Source organism: Stegodyphus dumicola, chromosome 8 (assembly GCF_044657685.1).
Source record: "Stegodyphus dumicola isolate Sdum_Otavi_A_Nest chromosome 8, ASM4465768v1".
Lineage (NCBI taxonomy): Eukaryota > Metazoa > Arthropoda > Arachnida > Araneae > Eresidae > Stegodyphus > Stegodyphus dumicola.
In genome coordinates, this window is record NC_140775.1 from 32,383,158 (window position 1) to 32,393,568 (window position 10,411).

Below are 10,411 nucleotides of genomic sequence, written 5' to 3' on the forward strand. Positions count from 1 at the left end.
AGATATGCAGCTTTTGATAAAACTGGCACTTTTCTTTCAAGTGTTAATACTGTCCCATCAGGTAGTGTTGCTTTATTATCTCTTATGATGAAATGTTCACCAAAATGCAAAATGCACACACATTAACATGATTTCGATACAATGTCTTTCCCCTTAATTTTACTAATTCATGTTTTACACAGTAGTTCATCTATGGGGAACTTAAGAGTTGAAATATGCTGTTCATTTGGATAGTAATTTGACTTGCATCCCGGAATGCTACATTTTCACAGCATCTGTAAATTTCAATTAATACTGTATTATGCACCTTAATTAAATAATAACTAAAGGAAAGGTATTACGGTGAATTATTTAATGCTATATAATTAATACGCTGCAAACTATAATTATTAATACACCCCTGCTTAAGCTTAGTGAATGTATAAAATATATGTAAAACCTCGAGCTCAATATATTTTAACTTTTAAGAATCTTTTTTTAATATAATTATTCTTGTCTAACTTAGAAGAAGGAATTATTCTATTAAAGCATTACGACATTCGTGTCTGATACATAGTTTGAAAATGAAACATACAAAAGAAATTTACTGGATTGTTATAATAATTAACATGAGTGTTATGGCATATTTGTTATGGCATATGTAATCAATATGATTAGAACATGAATAAAAATGGGGGAGAATCTCTTTTAGCTTGCATTTATCATAAAAGCGTTTCTTTTGTATCACGAACTAACTTTTAAGAAGTACAGGCCAAACAGAATTAGTTAAATGAAAACATTAAAATGAGCTACTAAATAAACTTTCCAAACATCTTGCTAAAAGTTAAATTTACTATAGTTAAGGAATAGTTAATGATACATACCTTCTAGCTTAATCGTACGCTCTGTTTACACACACACCGTTTGAAGATGGACTTAGTACGATTGCCCTCGCTCATGACGTCACATCAAGGAAGGACCCCTTTGGATTCGGCCTTCTCCCATCAAGATGGCCTTGCTGGGATTCCCGTGTCTTCTCAGGTTTTCATCGTCACCGTCACCAAGTTGATTCGCTCTCGTGCAAAACTGTGCATCAATTTAAACCGTGCTGCCTGGATATTTTCGATGACGGTTCTATGACGGCGCATCCAGAGGGCGACCAAACAAGGGATCAGAAGGCATACGAAGGTCTCAAACCAATGGCATTTGCGATGATGAATAGCTGGCAGTCTCGTGGACAGCACTGCGAAAGACTAGTAAAAACACTGGTAACTTCTGGTCCTAGTCCTGTTTGTTTCTGGAAACTATCAACGAGAAGTTATTAAAGATAGCTCGATTAAACCTCTCTAAAATGCCATCTGACTGAATGTATAAAGGTGTCGTTTGGGTTTGCCGATGCCGAGTAGCTTGCAGAGTTCTTTAATTACAGCCGGGAGAAATCTGTTCCTTGACTGGAATGTAACCGAAGAGGCACTAAATCTGTAAATCCAATGTTGCATGATTAAGTCTGCTACCCTGACAGCTTCTTGATCAGGAATAAAATAGTTCAGGCCGCTTGCTGAAGTAATGAATGACAACGAGGATGTATTTCTTGCCATTGGCAGTTGGTTGCAGAAGTCCCAGGATATCAAAAGCGATACATTTAAAAAACGCTCATACATTGTAACATTGCAATTTCTCTCGACTGCATTTCTTCTGTCCTTTCCAACTCGCACAAGCATCGTAAAATTGGAACCACTTTTCACGTTAGCTCTTGCATTACTCTAGCAGAAGCGTTCTCGAACTCTATGCAACGTCTTCATTATTCCGAAGCAGCCTGCTGTTGGACTGCCGTATAATTCTTTAAGGACGTCTGGAATCTTGGAAGTATCAGTTGCAATCGGAATGCCTTTCCAACATCCGATTCGATCTTCCGGTAGAAGACGCCGTTTCGAATATGCAGTGAGTCCCAGAGTGTCCAATATTGTTTTGTTGTAGGGCTATATATCGAAATCTCCTGCCAGGTAAGTTTTTTGAAGATTCGATTCAGTTATGGTGTTACGTGCGTACGGGCTCGTAACAGATTGAATGCATACAGGTCAGATGATAGGTTCATAAAATTTAGTTTATCGAAAGAAACACTTCAAAGTTCTGGAACTTTCCACAGAAAAATGCTAGCACAGTTCTTCACAGTATCACAGAGCACAATCAGTAGTGACACTTCAAACTATTAAGAACATTAAACAGAAAGCAATACAAAGCACAGCTAAAGAGCGAAGCTATACCTGAGATAGTACTCGAATCTCACGCTGAGCTAGCAGCTAATAAAAAATAACAGAGAACAGATGCTCTCTCTAGCCTTATATAGTTTTCAACCGGCCACCGAGACATTTCTAGCTCTTTCTGCTTCTCGAAATAACTGGAAGGCAACATTAGGGTCGAATTACGGTTGCAGCTAATATAGTAATCAATGACATTTATTCAATTACAATACCTACTACGGTGATATAGGAACCAGACCAAAACTTAGCCAAATAGACGCCATGTCTGGCTACTTTTGACGATTTCTCGCCAAATTTGGCAACAAAAATTAGTCGCCTAAACTGTTGTTAGCTTAGCGATATCTTGCCAACTCACCGAGATACCCATTTACTCTTAAATGGACTGTATTCTCACTTTTCCGTTGGCCCACCAGCGGCCGAGCGGTAAAGTCGCTGAACACTGGTAGTTCGGTCCGAGGTTTGAATCCTGCGAACGGGATGGCTGCATGGGCGTTTTCGTGGTTTTTCCCATGTGTAACGTATATACGAGCCAGTTTCCCTTAGAAAGTCCTTCACGAAGGCATCCCTTCCCTTAGAGAGATAGCCTTAGTGTGTTTTGCCATAATTAAATACACCACCACCACACCTCATTTTTCGGCATAGCTTCTCTCTGTCGAATTTTCATTTTACGTTACACAGAAAAAAAAAAAAAAAATTCACATATAATTGCACTAATATTGACTATCTATTGACAAAATTCGTAACAGTTGGTTAAATGTCGCTGTCTTCCAACTGGTCTGTCCTGACTTCATGACTCCGTGGGTTTCGATCAGTCGATGTTGAAGTTGTAACTTGTCGTGCAACCGGATTAAGCAGCTTTTATTTCGCTTCGACGCTCGAACAATATCAGCAGCATTCTGAGTAGGGTATTCTAGACAGGGCGTCGGAGTATCGTAACAATCACTTCTTATGACGGATAGATATGTCATATTCCTGGAGTCTCGGTATCCGTCTGGTTGTTTGGACTTCGGAAAAATGGAAAGTTGTGGTGAACATCGATAAAACTGCCGCTATCACGTTTTCTCTGAAGAAAAACATTAGCAAAAACCTCAATTTTTGTGGAAATACCGTTCCGTGCCCTAAGCTAATCTCTTATCTTGGGCTGATGCCCACAAATTCTCTCGCACGAACCCCACACATTACATCTATTATTCAGAAGTTTCGAGTGCGTAAAGCTAAATTCCATTTTTTAATTGCTCGAAACAGTATTCTGTCTATTGACAACAAGTTACTTACCTACAAATCCATTTTGCGTCCCATGTTGTATTATGCCTGGCCTGTCTGGGCCTATTCTTATAAAACAAATAGGAAAAAAAATAGCTAACTGTCCAGAACTGCGTTTTGCAGCATATTATAAGCTCTCCTTGATACGTTCGTAACAAGGGAATTCACGAAGAATTATAAATGGTCCAGTTACGTTACAGACATACTACTACCATTTAGCGAAGAATTTTTACGATAACAAAGGCAAAATTAGTAACTCAGAAATCAGAATTCGTAGCTACGAGTACAAATTTTCTGTAAACAACAAGATACCGAAGGCCATTATTAATTTCCAACAATTTTTCCTGTTCATGTTCTACATTTTTTATTATTATTTTGTGCTTAAAATCTGTTACATTTTAATTATCTGCGGGTATCATTTGATTGCACTGTACCGATACTTTCTGCAACATTTTATATTTTTGCTTTTCACCATTTGTTAATCATTACACTCGCCAGCTGTTCGTTATATTCTAAATTCATTGCTAAAAATAGCCGGCATAAAATTTTTATAATACGCTGCCCTTCCTGGCACCGGCAGCTTACTAACCCCAGATAAAATATGACTTTAATTTCATGAACTACGGTTTTAATTTGCGTTTAGGGTCATTTTTTTAAAATAGAAAAAATTAAAATGGCGGCATCTTAATTCAAAAATATCTGCTCTGCACAACACATTTCCTTGTACTGCCTATTCAATTCCACACATTGAACTGTATTCAGGAGCTGGTTCACTTTGTTTTTAATAGCAAAGATTGTCATCACATATATTTATTTTATTATTCATTTATTAACCATTTCGTTTTCGAAAAAACACCGAACTTGGGGTCCACCCTCAAGACGATGCGCTCACAGCATCCATCTTGCGTACACATCCTCCATTTTAGTTTCACGTCAACGTTGTTACGTTTCCGCATTCAGTTCTTACTAAAACCGTTACGTGGCGCAATGTTCCTTTACTCTTTAGACTAATGTACTTTGAAGTGATAAGTGAGCACTGTCCCTTTACCATAACGGTTAAACAGTACAGCACTACGTCCACCATTATCTAGAGCAGGCCAGATGGTATGACCTGGCAGATGACGCCCAGACCCAGCTCCCGGACCATCCGGTGGGCAGTCGAACAGACCAAAAATATCCCCTGGAATGCACTCCAACCCAAATGCCCGGGTCCAGTATTTATAGAGTTCAAAATTAATAGATACATGGCCATACAAGGGCTAGTGGCAGAGTGTGTTATAAAATAATGGAGTTGCTTACATAGGCTTACAGTGCTATGGCTTCAGATTGCATGGGAGAACATATCTGGTAGTAAACAAACATATATGACATGACATACATACATAGGATTACCTAATTACATACATAAACTTGCATTAATTTACATTACTTACGTTATAATTATACATATTGCAAAATTAACATAAACAATGCTACAGTACATTTACATTTTCACTGTCATAATTGCATTAGATATTTAAACTTACGCATTATACATTATACTTAAATTTACACTTTAATCTTGTGCCATACATCTGTACATATATTTATACTCATGACATGCATACGTATTATTGCAGAAATGCCTACAGAATCTTGCAGTATATTACGTAAAGAAATTATTTATAGAACGTATTTACATCATTGTATGCTGTGCTTATGTTCCCTAGGATGTGCATTATACATTGCTATAATACATTATTTACGTTATAATTTGCTGCGGATAAACACTGTACATATTGCAGAATTAGCATAAACAGAGTTACTGCGTTCTGTAAATAAGTAATTAAGTAATACCTTACAATACTTTTACAGTATCGCAATCAAAGTTACATTAGAAATTTTAACCTTACACATTAAACATTACACTTATATTTACACATTATTTTTATGCCATATGTCTGTGTATACATATGTAGCATGGCATGCATACATATTATTGCTGAAGTGCCTACAGAATCTTGCATTAAATTACCTAGCGTATATATTTTACAAACCAGAACTTATTTGCAGTATTGTATGCTGTTCTTTTGTGCACTAGGATGCATGTATATTATACATTGCTATTATACTTTACTTACGTTATAATTACTGCGGAGATATATACTGTTACGAATTTGGTATTTAAAAAGCTAATGTTAGTTCAATTATAAATTAAATGGTTTTATTTCTCGCGCAGTGCAGCGCGTGACGAATATTAAAAGAAAGCTAAGCCGGAAAAATTAAAAATACTAGAGCGCGTGCGTTAAATAAATAAATATCTCTTTTTGATTTCGAGAAAGTACTGGAAAATTCTAGCGCGTGATTTTAAAAGCTTATAAAAGGAGGAAAACATCTCAGTTTGTAGTAGTTGCTTAGTTTGTTGTTGTTTAGAAAACTACTGTTGTTGATTGTAGCGAATTCGCGGATTAGCGTTCTTTAGCTGTTTTGAATTACGTTCTATTGGACATTTGAATAGTTAAAAGAAAACTACTGTGAGATATTGTAATACTGCATGATAATTTGAGAAAATTTAAGCATTTTTTTTGTTGTGATAATAATAAATTTTTGTTCATTTTTCATCGGACTTGTGCATTCATTTCATAACGAACCCGTACGCACGCAACAATTTTTGGTGTCAGGAGTGGGGTGTTCTGAATGCCAATCACAAGAGCGATGGAAGAGCAATTAAGACAGCTGATATCAGCGTTTGCCTCGTTTAAAGAAGAAATGAAAGCAGAGATGAAATGCAATCAGGAAAAGATTGAAGCAGGACAGGAAAAGATTGAAGCAAGACAAGAAGAGATGAAAATAGAAATTACCAGCGTAATAGAAAACAAATTCGAGGTTATGGAAGGCAGAATTGACGCAGTTGAGAATAAAGTTGGAAACTTTGAAGAAAAAGTTTCTTCGGTAAAAGAAGAAATAGAAGAGAGAGTTTCTGCCGTAGAACAACAAATTAATGATAGAGTTTCTGCGGTCACCAAAGAAGTTGATGATTTAAAGAAATTCGTAGCGACGGCAGGTAGCAATCCGGAAGGTTTCAAATTTTTATCGATGCCTGCTCGTTCCGTTCTGAAACTATCTACATATGATGGGAAGACCTCCTGGCAGGTGTATAGGACACAATTTTCTATCGTTGCGGATGCGAATGGATGGGATTCCCAAGCTAAGGCCTGTCATCTCGCCGCTTCTCTGAGAGCAGACGCAGCGGATATCCTGCAGACGCTTCCCGAAAATCAAAGGCTAGATTTCGAAGCTCTATCCGGCGCTTTGGAGCTGCGCTTCGGCGAGAAATGTTTAAAAGACTACAGCAGGCTCCAATTAAAATCTCGTCAACAGAAGCCTACCGAAACACTTCAGGAGCTCGCCGCGGATGTTGAAAGGCTGTCCCATCTCGCCTTTTCGGAATGCCCGACAGAAACGAGGGAAATCCTGTCCCTGCAATATTTCATCGATGGCATCCGGGACCCTGAAATACAGAAAGCACTGCGAATGGCGGATGTTAAAGATCTGAAAAGCGCTTTAGTGTATGCCATGAAATTTGAGGCAGCCCAGCAAGCAACTCTTAGGGATAGCTACCCAGTCAGAGCTGTGCGAGTCCACGACCCAGGGGACCAATTGATGGCTCCTTTAGATGATTTATCCAGACAAGTCGATGCTTTGATACGGAGTAGCAGTGAGAACAAAGTGGCTGTAAGATGTTGGAGATGTAGTTCTAAAGTGCTGGAACTGCGGAGTTGAAGGCCACATACGAAGAAACTGCAAAACACCCCGAGGTACGGAAAATAAGACCATTTCCCAGCAACGACGCAGTAAACAAATCAGTGACCATATCGAGGAACGGAGGTTGCCAGATAATGAAAAACATTGTTTTAAAGCGCTTAAAATTTATACAGTGAGTGGCAACAGTAACGGAATGTCCATTAATGGGAATATCGATGGAGTTCCTTGCGATATGATCACTGACACAGGAGCTAATGTTACCATCATTAGGAAAGACTTAGCTGAACAGTTTAAAGATAAACTTATTTGGACGCCATCCTGTGTTACCCTTCAGACTACGTCTGGTGATAAGATCGACATAGCTGGGAAGTTAAACGTGAAAATCACATTTGGAAGTGCCGCCTACCATCACACGGCATATGTGGCAGATATTACAGATCCATGCATACTCGGATTGGACTTTTTAAGGAAATACAATTTTTCCTTAGACTTGAAAAACAACAAACTGCTTTCAGGATCTGAAGACATGACTATCCATCCTAAGAAGGGATCCTCACCTGGAAATGCCGACGCTTTGTCCGAAAGAACCAGCTCGAGAAACAGCCGAAATCATGCTAGGGTCGAAAAGAAACACCAGACTACCAGCTATTCTCCATCTCAGATGCTCTTCGGTCGAGACCTTCGTCTGCCTTGTGACCGCCTGTTTCATCGCCGTACGGATGCGCCTTCATCGCCTGAGGAACACATCCAAGATATCAAGGCCCGTTTTGAAGTAATGCACAGTTCCGCACGAAAGCGAGTGAACTTGGCGACGAAGAAAGTGAAGACCAGATACAACGCGAGAGCTACTGGACATAGATTCAACAAAAGAGACAAGGTGTGGTTGTGGAACCCGATTCGGCGAAAAGGAGTCAGGCCTGAACTACAGTCACCTTCGGATGATCCATGTACAGTGCTGAACACGAATGACGTCGTGGTTCGGATCCGTGAGTCTTCGAACTCTTACGACAGGTTAGCTTATTACTATGGCCATAGTACGTAATGTAAATAATTGTAAATAGTATCAGACCATGGTCCTTTTTGTTTATAAATGTGTATTTAGTATTTGATTTGTATTTGATAGCATTTGATTTGTTTTTTTGTATTGCATTTATTGTTCATGTTGTTTATTATTGTAATGAAATGCTTATTAATGCATTTATGCCACAGTTGTAAGTTTAGCTTCCTGTCCAGGGATTGTACTGCCCGGGACGTGCAGTCCTTGGGAAAGGGGCAGTGTTACGAATTTGGTATTTAAAAAGCTAATGTTAGTTCAATTATAAATTAAATGGTTTTATTTCTCGCGCAGTGCAGCGCGTGACGAATATTAAAAGAAAGCTAAGCCGGAAAAATTAAAAATACTAGAGCGCGTGCGTTAAATAAATAAATATCTCTTTTTGATTTCGAGAAAGTACTGGAAAATTCTAGCGCGTGATTTTAAAAGCTTATAAAAGGAGGAAAACATCTCAGTTTGTAGTAGTTGCTTAGTTTGTTGTTGTTTAGAAAACTACTGTTGTTGATTGTAGCGAATTCGCGAATTAGCGTTCTTTAGCTGTTTTGAATTACGTTCTATTGGACATTTGAGTAGTTAAAAGAAAACTACTGTGAGATATTGTAATACTGCATGATAATTTGAGAAAATTTAAGCATTTTTTTTTTGTTGTGATAATAATAAATTTTTGTTCATTTTTCATCGGACTTGTGCATTCATTTCATAACGAACCCGTACGCACGCAATAATACATATCGCAAAAGTAACATAGACAACGTTACTGATTACCTATCATTAAATGTATGCATTATACTTATATTTACATTATACCGAAATTTACGTCTTATTCTGATGCCGTACATCTGTGCATACATTTATACTAATGACATGCATACATTTATACTAATGACATGCATACATATTATTGCACAAATGCATACAGAATCTTGCAGTATATTACCTAAAGAACTTATTTACAGAACGTATTTACGGTATTGTATGCTGTGCTTATGTTCCCTAGGATATGTATTGTTGCGTGTGTACGGGTTCGTTACGAAATGAATGCACAAATCCGATGAAAAATGAACAAAAATTTATTATTATCACAACAAATATTATTAAATGTACTCCAATAATCGTGCAGTATCACAATATATCACAGTAGTTATCTTCTAACTACTCAAACGTTTCAGGGAACTTAATTCAAAACAGCTAAAGGAAGTTAATCCGCGAATTCGCTACAGTCAACAAGAGCAGTTTTCTAAACAACAGCAAACTAACTACTACAACGAACTGAGAGGTTTTCCTCCTTTCATAAGATTTTAAACTCGCGCGCGAGAATTTTCTAGTACTTTCTCGAAACCAAAAAGAGATATTTATTAAATGTTACATGCACGCGCTCTTGTATTTTCAATTTTCCGGCTTAGCTTTCTTTTAATATTTGTCACGCGCTGCTATGCGCGGGAAATAAAACCATTTAATTTACAATTCAACTAACATAAGCTATTTAAATACCAATTCCGTAACAGTATTATACATTGCTATTATACATGACTTACGTTATAATTTACTGCAGATATACACTAAACATATTGCAGATTTAGCATACAGAATTTAGGTAAGCTTTCTTTCAGTTTCCGCGAATATTTTGAAGTCGGTGAAAAAACCGGCCAAAGTGGATGGTGATTTTAAGAAAGCTCATTTCTGAGAAATGGCATAATTATAAGTGGCGTAAGTGCGAAGAAAGTGATGTTTAATAAATAAAGTTAGCACACAAAACGTTAATAATAAAAAGACCAATAATGAGAATAATGACATTATAATCAGAATAATAATAAATGACTAATGTACTTTGACATATAGTGGAGCCATCTGGTCGCTAAACATTTTAAATTCTCAATGAGAACACTGTAAAATCTGTTACTGCAATTAAACAGAATAAAAGAATACTGAATAAAGAAGTACGTCCAGACTAAAACTCTCTAGCAGTGCAGCTTGTCGGCCACTCCTAGTCACTACTAAACACACTTTTTTTTTTTTTTTTTTTTGAATTTCTTTTAACCCTTTGCGGCATAGTGTGTCCGGTTTGGGTACACATAAAAATTTCCTTCTGTACGCACAGAAAAATTGAATG